This window comes from Delphinapterus leucas, chromosome 9, assembly GCF_059928025.1.
Source record: "Delphinapterus leucas isolate spDelLeu-1000000601 "Yukka" chromosome 9, BTC_Dleu_Yukka2, whole genome shotgun sequence".
Taxonomy (NCBI): Eukaryota; Metazoa; Chordata; class Mammalia; order Artiodactyla; family Monodontidae; genus Delphinapterus; species Delphinapterus leucas.
Window position 1 is genome coordinate 20,807,069 of NC_143137.1, and position 13,540 is coordinate 20,820,608.

Sequence of the window (13,540 nt, forward strand, 5' to 3'; positions counted from 1 at the left end):
AGGGCATCACAAAGATGTTCTTCAAGCAGTGTCAGTTACAGAAGTGGCCAATTTTGCCAGAGGTAACCAAGATGGAGAGAGAGGGTAGGAGAAATGATGTGATTAAGTTGCTGGGATGTGAGGTAGTAATAGTTAGACACTGCGCTGGTAAATAACCATACAGGAGCCCAGGGCTGTTCACTGCCCCCCAAACTCCCATCGATACCCTCACGAGGGATTCAGGATAATGTACCTCTAATTCTTAGATCCGTTTATCTGGTCACCAGCAGACTCTGAAAGTTCAGAGAAACAGGGTAAGTAAGATTTGATAAGGGCAAGCGGGGAGGGGAAGTTCTCAGTGGAGGGACAGACACTGTGGCCAGGCAGGGTTCCCCTGAGGGCAAGTGTGCCGGTCCGTGGGCAGCTCTGTGGTCTGGAGAAGGCCTGTGTGAAACGAAATGAGATCAGGGGATGGCAGCAGGCAGAGCAGACGGATTGAGAGAGCCTGTGTCCCCTCCAGCGTCCTGTCTCCATCAGACCTCAGAATCAGGAGCTACACGGTTTCCTTAACAGAAGTCAGTAGATAGCGCCTAGGCCGGGTGACGTGTGCAAGGGGGCTGTGGAGAGCCCTGTGGGTGGCACAGAGGAGAGAGTGCGGCCATGCGCACAGGTCTGGGTTAGGGTCTGTAGTTGACTTTGGGTGCCTCACTCAATTTCAACTTCCCCTCTATAAACTAAAGATAATTATCCCCGGACTGGCTGTCTGCACGCGGTGCTCATGAGTAGCAGGCGAGACAGCATACTCTGTAAACAGCATCCAGGAGCCCAGTGAAGACACTGACTGAGAGGGACGTGGTGGTCCCCAGTGCCTGGACCTGGGGGGGCAGCATTTCTGCCCAGCCAGACCTTAACCCAGCTGGCAAATTCAAGCTTGAAAGACAGAATAGAGGAACAATCAAGTGAGCAAAGCTGGAACACGTGGAAGATCACCTTGCTTGGATCCCAAAGTCAAGGGAGCAGAAGCCATGCAGTATAGTCCTTGCAACCTCCAGAAATGGGATCTCACTCAAGGTCGGCGTTAAACAGAAGAGGTGTTCCTGGGCCCCAGGCAGCTCAGAACCTTGGCCAGATTGGCAAATATTTCAGCAGGAGGTTAGCAAAATTGATGTCAACTTAAACGAGCCTCCTTCGTGGCTCTGCAAGGATCCGTGTTTGCTCTGCAATATTTTCCGTTGCTATGTATAGAAGAGTGTCCAGCGCATCGGCAGTGCAGGTTTCAGTTAGCGAGCCCCCGAGACACAGGTGGGCCACGCGCAGAGAGGGGTGCTCTGAGGCAGTGGGAACACAGGTGAAGCTGGTAAACACTGGGAGGGCTGGGGAAACATGTCCAGGCTGGCAGGGCATCACGAGGTTACATTTCTGCAATAATGTGAGTACCCTCAGCAGAGCAGCAATGCTGCTCAGAATATGAGATGAGGGGTTCCGATCCCCGACTGCGAAGGTTTGCGTGAATGTGGGGAAGGCAGCTTCACCTCTCTGAGCCCCATTACCTCATGAATGTCATTAACATAAAAAACTTAATCCTGACCTTAACCCACTTAAAACATTCCTCTGGATAACATGCAGATATCTGGATCACGTGATGATGGAGTGAGATGATGTTACGTGCTACAGCCTATACAGAGGATATGCTCAGTCATTCCTGGTACCCATGCCTGCCCCTGCCCTGACCACTGAGTTCTATCGGAGAGGATTTCTGACCAGTGACCGATGCTCTGACTTGAACAAAGTGGAGATACTCTGGAGGGAGAGGGGTGTGATTCACACTGGCTTCCCTGGAGAGCCTCGACCCCAGGGGAGAGCTGCTGGGTGGGTGTGCAGGGACTGAGCCCAGCAAGTCCTGAGCCTCTTTCTCTGTGCTGTCAACCCTTTTCCTTAGTCTCAGTCACGAGGCCTGAAGGAGAAATGGAGAAGGACGAGGAGGGTAGACAGAAGGAGGGTCCCCCAGAAGGACTCTGGGGACTGCCAGAGGTTGGCATCAAGCCTCTGGGGGCTGAGATCTCAAGGGGCTTCTTAGCCAAGTCTCTGTCCTGAGGGCCCCCAGCATGCAGACAGCCCTGGCCTGGGGTAGTGGAGGAACCCACTGTGGAGCAGACACCCAGGCCAGGGACGGGAGACCAAGAGAAGGATTTCCACCTTGTCTGCATTTCAAGGACACCCCACTTCCCGCAATGTCACATAGCACCTTCACCTCCCATGCACAGTGTGTACCGTTTATAAGTAGCCCCCTCGAGAAAACTGGCAGATCGATGGGAGTGGGGGCATGAGAGGGTGAAGGTGTGGACAGATGACTAGGGCTATGTACATAACAAAACAATTTCTTGAAATGATAGAGCGTAGATGAAAGAGGTCATCGGGTGTATTTACACGGTGTCTATCCTCACCACAGACGTCCTTGGGGACAGGGGTCTGTAGTCCTAGCACCACCATCAGAACTGGAACATAGTAGGTATCAACATAAAAATTCTTGAAAGAATGAGCGAACAAATGACAGATGCTCCTACAGTCCACTTATGGGTTGTGTGCAAGCTACGAAGCACCTGAACGAGGTTAGAGGTGGAGCAAATGTGGAAAAGGGTCAAAGGAAAGCCAGCCCCTCCAGCCTCTCTCTTTCCCTCCTCCCAGGTCTCAGACCTTCCTGCTCACCACTTCCCTCCACACTCACATGCCTGAAACACCACTTCATTCTGTCTCTCCCTGCTTGACAACCTTCCGTGGCTCCCTATTTCCTTCCATGGCTCTTAAGCCTTCGCATTCCCCTCTTCCTGTTCACTCATTCTGACCAGCCCTTCCCATTGGCCACCATCCCTCCTGCACCTCCCCCGTCGCTTCCTAACCTAACCCAAACAGTCTCTGAGATGCTACTTGTCTAACGGCTCCAGCTGCCTCGTCTATGAAACCTCCAGGAGTCCATGGTCCCGGCAGCACAATTCACCCGACAGACTGTCGGTCCCTATTCTCTGGGTTAGTCCTCCCTTACCACGGAGACTGGATTCCCAGAGGAGGGGGGAGTGTTCCCACATCTTCTATATCCCACCCCCAGAAGCCAGTTTGCCATTGACTGATAAATCATGTCTGAAATTATAAAATACTTAACAAGCACCTACTGGGCTCCGGGCACTGGGGACTCGCAGATGCGGAAACACCGGCTCCCTGGGGAGAAAGGAGGGACACCAACAGCCAGTTCTAACACGATGGTCAGTGCTCCGGTGGGGTGGGCACTGAGGGGAAACACCCAGCTCGCCCCCCAGAGCTTGAAGAGAATGTTCCTCCCAGGGAGGTGACAGCTGAGGGGACTCAGCAGGAGTTAGCAAGGCAGGATGTCCACAGGCAGGGACAGGGATGCAAACAGAGCAGTGGCCACCTGATGCAGTGGTCAGATGCCTCCCCTGTCCCACCTCGGAGTTTTCACTTTACCCTGAAGCTTACGGGATTTTAACAAGGGCAATGCACTCATTGGCAGATACTTGATTTACTCACAACTTGCAGAGGAACACACCATCTCTTAGGGTTACCAGGAATAGTAAGTAACAGGTTTGTGCAAGAATACCCGGAAAAGGGTCTCTGAGCATTCTGTCCTCCAAGAAAGGAGTTTTCTCCCTCTCTAACTGACATTACTCTTTAATCTCAAAGAGCAAGCTTTACAGAAGGCAATCAGTTTTTATACCAAGACTGGCCCCCAACCAAAACCGGGAAGTGGTCACAGACTCTCACAGGCCCTCTGGAGCCCCTCACACCACTCACGTCCAGCTCAGCCCCCCATCTCTCCCTCCCTCCCTGACCCAGATCAAAACTCCTATTTCTCCATCCCACAGGTCCGTCCCACAGGTCTAGTATTGACAACTCTCATCTCCTCTGCTGGATTTGGGCAAGTTGCTTACATTACGGGGTCTCTATGACGTCATTTGTGAAATGATTATAACCAACCCAACCCTCATCTGAATCCTGACCCTAACCCCAGCCCTAACTGTGCTCTGGACAGGATGATGAGCCATTATCAGAATTATGTGATGCAAGCCATACAAACCCATGCCACACTCAGGACATGGAAGTGTCAATCATTATTGGTCCTTTGCCCTTCCCTACTCAGAGGGCAGCCCTGAAACTCAGGGACCCAGCCTTGTTTAGCTCAGACTGGTGCTCAGTGTTTCTGGAACAAGATGTCCTGAGAGAGAGTTCTCAGCTAAGCAGCTGTTCAAGTAAACTGAGGTCGGTCTGCTTATGGACTGCAATGCCTAAGACCCAATTAAAAATGTATGTCCAGATACAGATGGCCAACAGGCACATGGAAAGATGCTCAACATCGCTAATTATTAGAGAAATGCAAATCAAAGCTACAATGGGGTAGCACCTCACACCAGTCAGAATGGGCATCATGAAAAGCCTACAAGTTCAAAAAAAAAAAAGTCTACAAATAACAAATGCTGGAGAGGAGAAAAGGGACCCCTCCTACACTGTTGGTGGGAATGTAAACTGATACAGCCACTATGGAAAACTGTATGGAGGTTCCTCAAAAAAACTAAAAATAGAGTTGCCATATGATCCAGCAATCCCACTCCTGAGCATATATCCAGAGAAAACTCTAATTCAAAAAGATACATGCCTCCCAATGTTCACAGCAGCACTATTTACAATATGAGAGCCAAGACATGGAAGCAACCTAACAGATGAATGGACAAAGAAGATGTGGCGCCTATATATACATATATATATATATATATATATGTGTGTGTGTGTGTGTGTGTGTGTGTATATATATATATATATACACACACACACACATATATATATATATATAATGGAATATTACTCAGCTATAAAAAAGAATAAAATAATGCTATTTGCAGCAACATGGATAGACCTAGAGATTATCATACAAAAGTGAAGTAAGTCAGATAAAGACAGACAAGTACCTGATATCACTTATATGTGGAATCTAAAATATGACACAAATGAACTTATTTATGAAACAGAAACAGACTCACAGACGTAGAAAATAAACTTATAGTTACCGAAGAGGAAAGGGTGGGAGAAGGAATAAATTAGGAGCTTGGGATTAACAGACACACACTACTACATATAAAATAGATAAATAACAAGGACAAGGATAGCACAGGGAACTATATTCAATATCTTGTAATAACCTATAATGGAAAAGAATCTGAAAAAGAATATATAAATATACGTATACATATATATCACTTTGCTGTACAGCAGACACTAACACAACTTTGTAAACCAACTATACTTCAGTTTAAAAAATATGGGAACATAGAAAAAGAAAAACAAAGTATGTCCAGAAAGGAGAGACAATTAGCTGCACACCTGCAGAGATATCAAGGACTTTATGTGAATTTGTTGGTCTAATCCTCCTAAGAATCATGGAAATGGTTATTACCCCCATTTAACAGATGAGCAAACTGATGTCTATAGAGGTCAAGTGTGCCTCATTCAAGTCACTACGTCTAGCTGGGCTCATTTTGGAGAGTATGTGGTGTGCATGTGTGTATACTAGTGGCCTTTTAGCGACCCTCAGGTCACACAGGACATCACTGTCAATTCTGTCATTTCATGGGTTGGCTGTAAGACTTTGGACAAATTATGTCCCCTCTCTGTGGACCTCAGGGTCTTTCTTTGTTTGTTTTTAAACGTGTAAAATGGTGGAAGTGGAGGTAGATGGCGGGGAGCTTGGGGCAAGGAGGGGTGATATCAGATAAATGACCTCTCTATCAGCACCAACTTTATAGGATTCTCTACAAGATTTCCCCTAATTTTTATACACATCACATTTCTCATTTCCAGAACCAGTTTCTCGAAAGCCATCCTCCAAATCAAGCCCCAAGCTTGTATTTCCTGGCTTTGCGGTCCATGCCTTCATTTATAACCCACCAGTGCTGCCCAAGTTTGTCGAGTAGTTCACTGGTCAGGGCTCACTGTCTTATGACCGACCCCAAGGACAGTCATAAATGTCAAGAAAGGAAACAAAAAAGAGAGCACCAGGGCACACTACAGCTGGGAGGCACTGCAGGGACCATCTACAATCCCCTCATTTTACAGGTGAGGAGTCGGGGTCATGGAGGAACTAAGATACTCACGTTGGCTGCACCAGCAAAGATGCCACCCTCACACTTGCTTCTAGGCTTTTAAAGACTAACCATGGATCACAATTACATGGAAATTAGGTGGATCAACAGGCAGTGGGAAGTGAATGTAGTGGGCTACAGGCATGGGGGCCGTCAAGAAAGAGATGCTCCAAGTGATGGAAGAACGCTTCCTGAAATAAAAGTGTTGTGAAGCAGGCGCTGAAGTGTGAAAGAACGTGGAGAAGTTTACTTGAAGGCTTTAAAGCAGAAATATATCTCAGAAGCTGTGGTGTGCCATTGTTTGGGACTAGTTGTCTCTGCCAATGTCTGAGCTCCTCTTCTTCCTTTGAAACAGACTTCCTGATTTTTTGCCGGGCACATGAACATCTGGAATGAAAACTACATTTCCCAGCCTCCTTTGCAGGCAGGTATGGCCAAGTGACTAAGTTTTGGCCAATGAGATCTAAGACAGAAGTGTTGCGTGAAACTTCCAGGACTGAGCATAGCCTTTTCTCCTCCTATCTCTGCTGACTAGCGCAGATATGATGATTGGTCCTGAGCAGATATCCTGGACCATGAGGTGGCATGCTAACCATGTCAGAGCAGGTAGTTTTGGACTGCCTACCCCCAACTTCTTTACATTAGAACTTCTATGTTGTTTAAGTCACTTATAATTGGCCTTTATCCCCCCAACTGAATCTAATTCTAGCTAATACAGAAATAGAAGAGAAATAAATTCAGACACCCCTGATAAGATCCAGAGACCTAGGGCTTCCCTGGTGGCGCAGTGGTTAAGAATCCACCTGCCAGTGCAGGGGACACAGGTTTGATCCCTGGTCCGGGAAGATCCCACATGCCACGGAGCAACTAAGCCCGTGCACCACAACTACTGAGCCTGTACTCTAGAGCCCACAAGCCACAACTACTGACCCGCATGCCACAACTACTGAGCTCGCGTGCCACAACTACTGAAGCCCGTGTGCCTAGAGCCCGTGCTCTGCAACAAGAGAAGCCACCACAATGAGAAGCCCACACACCGCAACAAAGAGTAGCCCCCACTCGCCACAACCAGAGAAAGCCCGCGCGCAGCAACAAAGACCCAATGCACCCAAAAATAAATTTAAAAAAAAAAGATCCAGAGACCTAGACAGTGGGGCTAGCCTTGCAGAGAGTTAAAGTGAATTGGGAAGAATTCTGACACTGACATTCCAGAGGGCCTAGTCAATGTTCTAGATAGACCAGTGGTTTTCAAACCTGACTGCATATCAGAATCACCTGGAGAGCTTCCACAGACTGCTGGGCCACACCTCAGAGCTTCTGATTCCGTTAGTTTGGGAAGCGGGGCCTGAAAATTTGCAAGTCTAACGAGTTACCAGGATGCTGATGCTGCCGGTTCAGGGGCCCACACTTTGAGAACCACTGTTCTAGACTTTTCAAAGATGCTCACCCAAACTCAGTTTTCTTGGGTGGGTCTCAGCTTTGCATCTCTGACAAGGAGGTGTGATGACTGTCAGCTGCTTTCAAGAAGGAATGTGGGGATGCAGGAGAGCCTGGGTGAGCTAAGCATCCAGTGAAGAGAAGATTTGTGATGCAAATGATTTACTGGTGTTCAGCTGGGAGCAGAAGGGATTTCTATATGGTGAGCCAAATCGAATTCATTACCTGACAATGAGCTCCAAATTAATGCGAGACTGTGCAGCCCGACTGTGCTCTAAGAAAGAGGTTCCCTGACAGCTTCAGATGGGTAGGATCTGAGACCTCAATCTTAGCTGGATGCAGGCAGGGCTTTTTCCCAGTTTACAAGTGTACCCCGAGCTCAGAGGATGGCCAGCGCCCCCCTCAGAGGCCCTCTCCTATTTCACACCCTCCAGACTTGGCCCTTATTAACCCAACTCAACCCCATCCAAGATGGACTTGTCTCCCAATGCCCTTGCGCCTCCAGGTTTGTTCCTCGGGAGACTGCCTTGGGCCTGCACACAGGCTGGCTGCTAATTCTTCAGCAATGAGATGCTGCAGGTTGAAGCTCATTATGTTTTAGGGGAGCAAACCGTTGGCATTATGTGAATATATCTGATCTCCTTAACTGAAGCTGCAAATCCCTGGAGGATAGGAACAAGTTTCCTTATTTCTTTTTTTTTTTTTTTTTTGTGGTACACGGGCCTCTCACTGCTATGGCCTCTCCCGTTGCGGAGCACAGGCTCCGGACGCGCAGGCTCAGCGGCCATGGCTCACGGGCTCAGCCGCTCCGCGGCATGTGGGATCCTCCCGGACCGGGGCACGAACCCACGTCCCCTGCATTGGCAGGCGGACTCTCAACCGCTGTGCCACCAGGGAAGCCCTTCCTTATTTCTTTAGTTAATTTTCTCCCCATTCTTCCCATCCCCTCCCCTTCCCTGCCCTTCCCACTCTGCCTCTACTACTTCCCATCAGGGCCCCTGATAGGGGGCACACAAGAGATGACCATGATAAATGATGGCCAGTGGATTGAGCACCCTTGGGACTTCATTCATTTATTCATTAAACATTATGTGCCAGGATACAGGTCCTGATGGCCTCTGACCACATATAACTCACAGGCTAGTCTAAGAGATAGGCAAGGAAGGAATTTTTTAAAAACCAGCAAGTTCTGCCCTGTGGTCCATGGAGTAAGGCACAGGGCACCCTGCAGACCACTGTTTGCCAACTGAAAACTCCTGTAAGCATTCCAGCTCAGGATGTGGACCCTTCCGCTTCTTTCCAGGACAGTGGTCAGCCCTGCCATCTGCCCACAGCTCCCTCCCCTGCTCAGGGCACTCTCCTGAGCCGTGTCGTGCCCACAAATCCTCAGGATCAGTGATTCTGAAAAGTCTAGTTAAGCAAGGTAAGCAACGCAAGAGGGGCAAAAATGCCTCGGAGCTGCCTCAGCTCCACCCCGAAGGCCTGACCAAAGCCTCTTCCAAATGGGGGCTTTACTTCCTATCGTTGCCTTATGACACACATCTGCATCCCTGAGAGACCTCACGTAAAGGACTTCACTGGTTTTGACAAATGGCCCCCAGTGTTTTCTCTTCTTGCTTGAACTTTGCTGAACTGACACTCAGAAGGAGAACCAAGCCCATCTCTACCTATTGGTCACACTCTCTCTAAATAACAGGTATTTGATACTTACCTCAGATAATTTGAGGGCTGAATCTGGGTTTAAAAAAAGTAAGGATACCGGGCTTCCCTGGTGGCGCAGTGGTTGGGAGTCCGCCTGCCGATGCAGGGGACACGGGTTCCTGCCCCGGTCAGCGAAGGTCCCACATGCCGCGGAGCGGCTGAGCCCGTGAGCCATGGCTGCTGAGCCTGCATGTCCGGAGCCTGTGCTCCGCAACGGGAGAGGCCACAACAGTGAGACGCCCACGTACCACAAAAAAAAAAAAAAAAAAATCTCCTTCACATAGGATTGGCCCCTGCACCCTCCCACGGGTGCTCTCATGACAGATATAGAGAAGATGGAGAGAAACAGCTGCTACCAAATAGACTCAAAGACCCCGAAATCCGCTCACTGCCTAGTCGCCTTCAAATCCTGGAGCACCAGTGAGCTAATTCCCCACACTTACCCTCACCCTCCCGTGAAACAGTCACCCTGGGATTGATTTTCTTGATTAGCTTATTTCTCACATTTGATAAATAACACCTGCCCTGTTCCAGTGCCTTCCTCTGACTCTGTTTATTAACAATGTTCGAGAGATTTTTCTTCTCCCATGATGGGTACTAAAGGCGCAAAACTCTAATCATAACGAGGGGAGGGCTCCAGCCATCCGCGGCTCTGCGCCAGGCAGGGGCGTTTTATTTGTCAAGGGCTGACCGGGGCAGCGCCGTGTTACTGGAAGAGTTCTGCTTCAGGGGGTCATCCTGGCCCTGCCTCGAGTGGCCTTGAGCAAGTTGGTAACCTCCATGAGCTTCGGCTTGAAGATCATCTGAAAAGAGAGTTCTCCTACCTATAAAGTGGGAATTGTTGATGCGACATTACTATGGAAAAGCACCTTTAAAGTACAAAGTGCTTCATGAACCCAGGGGCTGAGCCACTTCCATCCTCACTGTCCCAGATCCCTTCTGAGCCTTGTCACCCACGCGGCCTCAGGCAGCCCTGCTTTGGGGCCCGCTACTGGTTACTACTGCTATGTACGTACAACCGTAAATGCACTGACATTAGCAAAAAACATTTTCTTATGCTCAAGGATTCTGTTGGTCAGGAATTCAAAAAGAGCCCAGCAAGGATGGCTTTCTTTGCTCCCTGGTGTCTGCGGCCTCAGGTGGAAAGAGTCAAAGACTGGAGTGACTCATGACTGGGCACTGGAATCATCTGAAGACCTGTTCACTCACAGATCTGCTCTTGGCTGGGCTCACCTGGTGTGTTGGCCAGAATTCCTACACCTGAACCCTGCATGGGGCTGTTGGGCTTCCTCATAGCCTGGTGGCTGGGTCCCAGGAGCACGTGTCCCAAGGGAGCCAGGTGGCCGCTGTGTTGGCCTAGCCTCAGGAGACACACAGCTGCACTTCAGCTGTAAGCACACGTCCACTCAGGTTCACGGGTAAGGAATAGAGGCCACCACCTCTAGATGGAAAGTCGCACTGTAAGAACAGTGTGTAGGATGCAAGATATTGTTACAGACATTTTTAGAAAATTCAGTCTACCAGGGGTCTGAGTCACTAGGTGAATGAAAAAGCTGGCAGGTTAGAATCCTGGACCAGGGATGGAACTTGGCAGACGTAGTGCCCCTCTACTCCTGGCCATTTCTGGCTCCAGGCATCCACTGAGACCAGCACAAATTGTACCCATCCCAGGAAACCTGGCCAGCACGAAAATCACACCAAGAAGTGTCCCAAGGAGGGAGCGGGGCAGACGGCACAACGGCCCTCTCCACCCACTCCTGGCCTCTCTGCCTCCGCCCTGGCCTGAGCTAGTCTTGGTATTTACGTCTCCCCATTTCCCAGAATGATCCCAGCCTCCCATTTCACGGGCAGTGCTCCCCAGGGTCTGCCTCTTCAGGGTATTTGTAGTAGACTCTCTCTATGTAAACTCTGTTCCATGGAGGGCAGCAATGGCATTACCGGGGAACTTACTACAAATACAGAATCTCTGGGCCCACCCTAGATCTAGGGAATCAGAACCTGCATTTTAACAAGATCCCCAAGTGATTGTGATGTGATAAAAGCTGGAATAGCACCAGAGTGGGAGAAAGAGAACTTGATTTGAACAACTCAGGCTACTGGGTGTTGATTCTGGCTTTGCCTATTTAATAGCTCGGCCAACTCAAATTACTGAACCTCTCTGAGCCTCAGTTTCCCTAATATGTAAATTAGGTGTCATAGGCATGTATGTGTGCGTGTGCTTGTGTGACATTATGCCTCCCAGGGCTGGCAGTCAATAAAGTTCAACCCTGAGGGCCAAGCACGGCCATCAGTCCCCCGCCCCCTTCCATTTGGCCAGGCCTGTCCTGAAGTCTCCCCTCTGCCATGGGGTGTGAGAGGAGCCAGCTGTCAGAGCGGCCCAGCAGCATGGTAGGCATTACAGGGAGGTGTAAAGCTCAGGGAACCCCTCCGGGAGACAGCAGTCTCCTTGAGAGGAGAGGGATTCAGGGCGTCTGCTCTCCTTTGCAGAACTTATTTATTTTTTCCAGCAGACACTGTTTATCGGCCACTTACAGGAGTTCTGACTGGGGCCTCTGTCGCCCTTTAGACTCTGGAAACTAGGTCAATCCCCTCCAGAATTTACTTGTGCTGGGAAACCTGCCTGGCTGTGGCAGCGAGGGGCCCTGACAGGGACCAGGGGCTTCGTGAGGATTCACAGAACCGCGGTCCCTGCACCCAGCGGCAATCCCCAAGGTCACCAAGCTGCTCCCGCTACCGACGCCCAGGCCTACCAGGCTCCAAGTGTGTGTGCAGGGGTGTGTATGGGGGTACTTTACATAAAAATCATGCTTCGGTATGATCTTGGAAAGCAGAAGAAGGGCTGGTAAAAAAATGTTAACAGGATATTCATGTACTCCAAGCCTTTCTTTAAAATGTACATCAAAACGATCCCACCCTTCCCCTATGCTACAAGCTTTCAAACGAAATTTTTAAAATATCATACGTAAAGATTATGAGCAGTCCTTACTCTATCAGTACTGCTAGCTGCAAGTCCTTCTTTAGATCTAACTTCAAGTCCTACTGCTTTAAGTGTCTGCAACTAACTGCTCAGCACCATGAACACAGTAACTTCTCAGCAAGTACACAGCAGGTGGTTGTTCCAGAAGCCTATGGCCTGAGGTGGGTAGAAAAATCTCTCCATCTCTTTTGATTTCCCGGGAGGTCTGCTTCACTAGGGTCAGATGGTCCAGGTGTGTTCAGGGTCTTGCTAAGTCCAGCTGGCCTCCTCCCCAACCAAGGGTCTAGACAATCAGCGATACTCAAATTGCCCTTCTAAGATGGGCACAGTGCTGTGGGGACATTTGATTGTGTTTCGCAAAAGAAATCGGCATTGAGGTTACGTAGTGAAGTAAAATTAAAACTAGGGAAATACTGAACCACAGAGAGCAGGGACTTTCTAGAGGAATATGTTATGGGAAATGATTCTGCTGCTAGTCAGCGGGATGACCAGGCTTTGGTCTCTCTTCTGGACGTCGGCCTTTATGTCAACATCTAACTGGCCTGTGAGCTGCCCTGTCTAGTTAGGAGGGTCACATCCGCACAATTCTACAGACACTGTCCTCCAAAGTCGTTTATTAGAAGATTTCAAAACATTTCAACTGAATGTGCAAGCGCTACAGACATGTTAATATAATAATTCTCTCACAGCAGAGCCACCAGAATTGAGCACCCTGGGAGGTCACCTGGGGGGGTCCGTGGGGCAGGGATGCAGAGGTCCAAGCTCAGCCTTCTCTGACTCACTGTGCGGACAAGGTCCTGCCCCAGCACGGGCCATGAGAGGGATCAGCCATCCCTGCCTCCACCTGATGGAGACACGCCAGAGACAAAGTGATGTGCTTGGAAGCGGGAGATTTTGACAGCAGATCACACCCTGACACGGCAGCTGCCCCGCGGGAGAGCCAGGCCTCCTCCACTCCATCTGGCTGATCCACAGCCACATAATCTGGTTAATACAGACGACTTCTGATGACTGGGTCCCCACAGAACCGTGTCAGGGCCAGATCTCCTGGCCAGAAATGGAGAGATCCATTTCCATGGGAAGGGATCGCTCCCAGCCCTCACAGACGTGGGCCTGGCTTTGGACTTTAAAGGCCGAGGTCGAGGGGTCTCTGATAGTGGAGTAGGGGTTCTCAGGTCCCACTTGTCTCAAGGCAAGATTTGGAGGCCTTGCTAAACTTTCCTCCCAAACCGAGGGCTGATTACGGGCTACAATGTGAATGGGTCAAATTGACCCATGGATGACCAGGTCCCTTACCCAGAAC